The following is a 6,054-nucleotide window of genomic DNA, read 5'->3' on the forward strand; positions in this document are numbered from 1 at the left end:
TGCGTAAGTGTCCCTAACGCAGATTTGCTGGTTATTCGCTGCGAGAAATACTAATTAAGCAACTGCTGAAACAGTCTGTCTGTCTGTTGCTGCCGGGAAGAAAGAAAAGGAAAGTGCACAGACCTGCTCACTGGCTCAAGCCGAGCCACAATCGCTACCACGTGCAGATAGTAGGAGAGTTGAGAGATGGGATAGAAAGACAGGATAGTACAGACGCGTTAAAAACAAGGCCGATCCCGGAGGTAGTGCAATACCGGGCCAACCGATGGCGGGAGTGAAGCATCCTTCAAACTCTCCGCCTCATTTCCAAAAATAAGTCCAATTAGACCCGTAACAGATACTCTACGTGGCCTGGACATTCGCGCCTAAACAGAAGCCGCTACCTAAGCGTGAACATGTTCATACTAGGAATTATAATTGCAAATTACCTTTCTTTCGTTTACGTCAGGTAGAAGTACATATTACTAGCTGTTAATTTTTTTATTGCATTACCTTCGGATTGAGACTCTTCAGATTTTTTTTTTCAGCCTTACTCTAGGAGAGAGAGAATGGACGAACCTAATGTACGGGAGCTATTAATAATAATAATAATTGGTTTTTGGAGAAAAGAAATGGCGCAGTATCTGCTTCATATATCGTTGGACACCTGAACCGCGCCGTAAAGGAGGGGATAAAGGAGAGAGTGAAAGAAGAAAGAAAGAGATAGGTGCCGTAGTAGAGGGCTTCGGGATAATTTCGACCACCTGGGGATCTTTAACGTGCACTGACATCGCACAGCACACGGGCGCCTTAGCGTTTTTCCTCCATGAAAACGCAGCCGCCGCGGTTAAGTTCGAACCCGGGAACTCCGGATCAGTAGTGGAGCGCCCTAACCACTGAGCTATTGGAAATATACGAATGATGATGAACCGGCCAAAGGGCGTATTGATGAGTGCAAAAGTAAGGTAACGTCACTGATAAATGGTTCCGTCCTCAATATTATAGAGATTGTTGATTTTTGGTCTTGCTATTAACAGGTACCTCTAGCTTTTCAGTGTTGACCGTGCGCTGCTTGAGCAGGAAAACGCCTGACATCACCAGCTCGCGCATAGGTTTCGGCAGCCAAGAGGAAGAAAAGTTGAACGTGACGTCACATAAGCGCTCCAGCGCAGCCCACAATCACGTGACCTTGGTAACACTAAACACGCTATTGCATGACCAGTGTGTCAATGTTCGCCCCACGCTATTCCCCGTCGCTGTTCGTGTGTCACGTGAGCATGCACAGTCTGGTAGCTTTGCACGGCTGTGTGTGACGTCACTTCGATGCTCCGCCCAGAAAGCTTTCAAAAGGAAATAAAAGGGCTTGTTTTCGGCAATAGTTGGTAATGATATACGCATTGAAGATTATGATTATGTATGCACTGTCTTCAACTAGTATCGAAAGCACTTTTGTAAACACACTATTACTAGACTTTAAATTGTTAGATAATAAGACAACGCACCAGGGATGACGCGTTGGCGTTTCGTTCAAATTCTTGCAGTTTGTGCTCTGATTTTCAAATAGTCAGTTCTTTTTATTTATTTTGATGAGTAAGTTTAGTTCTTTTTTTTGCAATCAAGTGATGTGTGTTTCGTGAGGTCGTTCGAGCAAGTCGTCGCTATTACATCGATGCATGCGGGTCTTAATGTAGACTTGATCGGTTTCCTAGGCATTGAGTAGTATGCGACCGAAACTATTGTCAGACCTTGTGCTGGGGGCGACTCGGCGACATCTGGGGTGTTAACCTCAATTGTATTAACGTGGGGGACACTTCACACACCTTAAGAGTGGAATGCAATAGCATTAGAGATCCCCATTTTGCGTGTTTCGGAATTGCTCCTCAGACAATCGTCAGTGCACTTCGATCACGCAGCTGAATCAGCAGATGAAGTCTTACAAGAAACCGTGACCTTTCAATCCGGTGGGCCGGTTGCCATCTTCCATCGTGGGAACGTTGTTATGACGTCAAAAGGACACGCGACCTAGCTGTTCTAATCATCAATTCCACCTTCCAAGGTGGACAGATTCCTTACAGTCAAGTGGGATGGTTTCCACCTGCCACAATGAGTAGGCTGTAATGACGTCGCAAGATCGCAGGACCCCTCAGTCCGGTGGGCCGGTTGCCACTTGTCACATGGGTAGGTTGTGATGACGTCACAATATCATGCAACTTCTTTCGACCAGTCAGAAAATTTCGTCTTTGACACTAGCGTGCGTTTGGTGTGACGACAACTATAATGCCATCGCATCAATACTCTTATAATATAAATAATTGTTGCGTAGTAGATACTAGAGAAACTGCACCGGACAATCTGGCGGGCGGCTGGTCCAAGTTTTTATTATGGGCGCAGGGAGCAGTGTATTTTTTAAAGAACACGGTAAATCTACACAGGTCGTTGCACACGCATTAACAAGAATTTGAGCAAGACACGCGATCGCAAGATGAGGATTGTCAAGGCGATAAAGCTGATCTCGTAAGTTGTTGGTCGGCTACGTGGATAGCAAGCTTACGGCGACAGAGAAAAAGCCGTCGTTAAACCAACAAAGCCTTAGCTTGAAAGCTGAAGGACAGTTCACTTTGCTTTCTGAGAAGAATCATGTGCCCTTTTTGGATTTCTGTTTTGTAATCACGAGAAATTTCTTCCGCTCTGACCGATCGGCAAACTCCTGCAAGGAGCGATAGGAGTTGTTGAATGGCCTTCCGGGTGTTACGGTCTTAAAGGCGTCGTTATTTTATCTTGTTGCTAATAAATATAGAGGTCTGCTATGGATGGATCTACTTCCGGTAGTATTTAAGTCGAGACTTGTCTTAATTTTCTTTCTTGTTTTTTTAATAGAACGAGGTGGCAACAGTTGCTTGAAGTACGCGTCGTGTAAGTGTTCGAGTGATGTTAAGCCGTTTTCCCAAAGTTTATATTACTGCACTAGATGACTTTCTTTACCGTAAAGAGCGTAAGTGTCGTCACCACTTGTGTAATAAAAGAGTTGTTTTCACTCACTGTGAAAAAAATGTTTTCCCGGTGGAGGTGTGCCATAGGGACCATGTATACCAGAGATAAGGTGCTTCCACGCCAGCTGAACATCGAGGCGCCTTAATTGGGGAGTGCTTAATGCGTCATCTGTCTTCATGTAAAACAAGCGAGCTTGGAAGTGGGTGCTGTCATCGGGCAGAGAGACGGGGGGAGGAAAATGCCATCCATCTATCACTGTCATTTTCTCGCCTCAGCACTAATGCAAGTTAGGGAATGTCTAGCGTTCTAGCATCATGCATATGCCTGCTAATCCAGTTTGGCGGATGCGTGCTTCAAGAAATTTCTGGAAACTTATAAGAATCCTCATGTAGCAAAACTAATATGTGGCAAAATTATCACGCACATCGTCCATTAGGTGGCACTAAAAACAGTGTCTCCTAATATTACCTTCAAGGAAACCTGTCATCATCGTCTATGCGAGCTTCTTAAAGACGACCATTGCGGGAATGCCGTGAAGACGAGGTTTCTTATTTGCCTTGGATAGGGTTGTGCCGAAAACGCCGCTTCTGTCTCTGAGTTGGCAGCTGCACCCCAATACTCTCCTCAGCGCGCAGATGATATAACTTTAATAGTTAATTTTTCATTGCGGTGAGCTTAACGCAAGTCTTATTCTGGTATTGAAACTTGCACATCTTTTCTTCGAGGTTTTATGGGAGAAGAGTCGTATTGTTACGTCTGAGTCCACCTTTAAGGTCCAACAATAGCCAAGCCAAATACGAAACCTCGTCTTCCCGCCAGTCCTGCGCCTCTGCATAGGTGAAGTGCAGTGCTGCCTGCTTTTACTCTAAGCAACCCTTAAAAAATGGTCTATAGACAATCTATAGACTTCCTGTAAACTCTATTGCCTTCCTTCTGATATTTATTTTTGTCTATTCATAATCTATAGACTATCTATAGACAAAAGTTTATTAAATGTGAATGGCCATAAATCTATATATTTTCTATAGGCTGTCTATAGGATTTGTATTGCCTACAGGCTGTTCTCTAGGGTTTGTCTATAGAGAGTCTGCAGACTTTATAGACAGAAGTCTAAGGAGAGTCTATAGATTCTGTAAAAACATTTTTGTAAGGGAATACTAAGAAATTAAAATACAGATGCGATACTTAAAGTATTCTGAAACAAAAGCCCTTTTTTGTTGAATTAACATTTCTAAATCCTATTTTTTGTTGTAGGGACCGAATTTTCTAACGTAGAGAAAACACCTCATCAGTCAGATTATAATTGAAACGAACGTGGAGGCTGGCTACAATCACAGTCACCATTTTCAAAAAACAATTAGAAAAAAATCTGTCCTTAAGAGGCCTCAAAATTCATGCCACTTTACAGACTCCTTGAAAATTCCTCGAATTTGTTTTTTAGTGAGGTCCTTCTTTTTTGGAGTTGAATTTGGTCGTTTGCAAGATGGATTGAAGAGATTGACGATAACTTCCCAAGAAAACGTGACTTTCCTCTGGAGAAATGAAAACAACAAAACAGTATAGCTCGCAATTATATTTAAACCTCCTCAATTTATCAGTCTCGGTTTTGTCTCTATTATAGACTGGACGGAAAGGAGTGTGCTGATGAACGGGAAATATGGTAGCCTACCAAATCGAGGCACCGGCGTTACTTCCAATTCCTTGCCTTTCATCTCTCGTGAGAATTCTCCGCCTAACCGACGTCGCAGTCATAACTAGAGTGTAAATCTTCCGGAACATTTCTTTCTTTGTGTTGATTTTTTCGACAATTCTTAGTAACACAGACTTCGCGCAGCGTTGTATGCAATATACCTAAGGAAAAGGAATATTCGCGACTCGTTCTACGCTGTTCCTCGCGGTTCAAATATGTTCTCGCTGCCCATTGGCTGACGATCAGGGCCGTACCGCGCATGCGTACTAGAGGCACTCAATCACTAGCAGACGACGCGCGCGGCCTCCAGACGTCCGTCGTTAGTCTTAATTTCTGGGGACATCCTCGGCGGAATTCTCCCTTCTTTTCCTTCGCTTTTGGGTGCCATCCGTTTCGATCGGCCCCGCAGAAGCTCGGTTTTAGCTGGTGTTGTTGTTTTGTTTCCCTGTTCCGAAGGATGTTTTATTTACCCCGCAGAGACAGCTTTGTTTGTCCTCCGGGCAACGGGGGAATCGCGGATCGCATTGCGCTCTCCCAGAGCAAACGACACAAACGGGCGCAGACGACATCGATAACGCGGACAGCGCCACGAGGCGGCGAGAAGAGCACGAGCAGACGAAGCAGACGGGCGACGCTTGTTGAAACCGGAACTAAACCAAGCAGGCGGCAGAGAGACCGTGGCTCACATGGGGGGCGCTTTTGTCTTTGACGGATTTTTTTGTGTCTTCCTTCCGTCCTTCCGTCCAAGATGAGGGAGAAGTAAACAGGAAGGCGATCCTTTTCCGGAAGCGGAAATAAAAAAGACACGATTCAGCTAGATTGAGTGACCGGAAGTGGAGCCTAGCTCGGAACACTTCCTGTGTCCTAGCATTATAGAGTTGGTTCTGTGAGGATGATCCAGTGGACAGGATATCCTGGAAGAAGTAGGAAAAAAAAATGAATAGTCAGTCTAATGTGCCTTGTTTCTAAACTGGTCGCCGCGTCTTGGTCGTGTTTCTTTTTTCCAAGAGCACTTAACGTGATATCCGATGCAAGTTTGCTCATTCTGGTGGGTTCTCGGGAAAAGCATGGCAGTTATTGCTCATATACGTATTACTTTCAGCAGTAGAAGCATTTTGCTCTTTATTTGGGAACCTGCTCATCAATAATTACCGAGAAACTGTCAGAAACAATTCAGATTTGTATAAATTAGCCAGATAAGGCAATATGTTTGTAAATGTTGCGATTTATTTTCATAAAAGTATAGGCATATGGTATTTCAAACATAACCTACGGATTGAAACTGTTGACGATTCGTTTTAAAAGATATTTTAAAGTGAAGATCTTGACCTGCAAAGCGCCAAGAAATTAGAAATGACAGGCGCAGATGAGACACGAGTTATTTAGCCCTTGTT

General features: G+C 44.1%; 1 non-coding gene across 1 annotated transcript; it reads right to left on the minus strand.

The window, feature by feature from the left end:
• Positions 1–220: 220 nt before the first annotated feature.
• LOC144102822 (U2 spliceosomal RNA) lies at positions 221–415 on the minus strand. Its single transcript, XR_013308231.1, has one exon. It is a non-coding gene; the product is annotated as a U2 spliceosomal RNA (small nuclear RNA).
• Between the last annotated feature and the right edge of the window lie 5,639 nt (positions 416–6,054).

The sequence above is a fragment of the Amblyomma americanum genome, chromosome 8 (assembly GCF_052857255.1).
Source record: "Amblyomma americanum isolate KBUSLIRL-KWMA chromosome 8, ASM5285725v1, whole genome shotgun sequence".
Classification (NCBI taxonomy): Eukaryota; Metazoa; Arthropoda; class Arachnida; order Ixodida; family Ixodidae; genus Amblyomma; species Amblyomma americanum.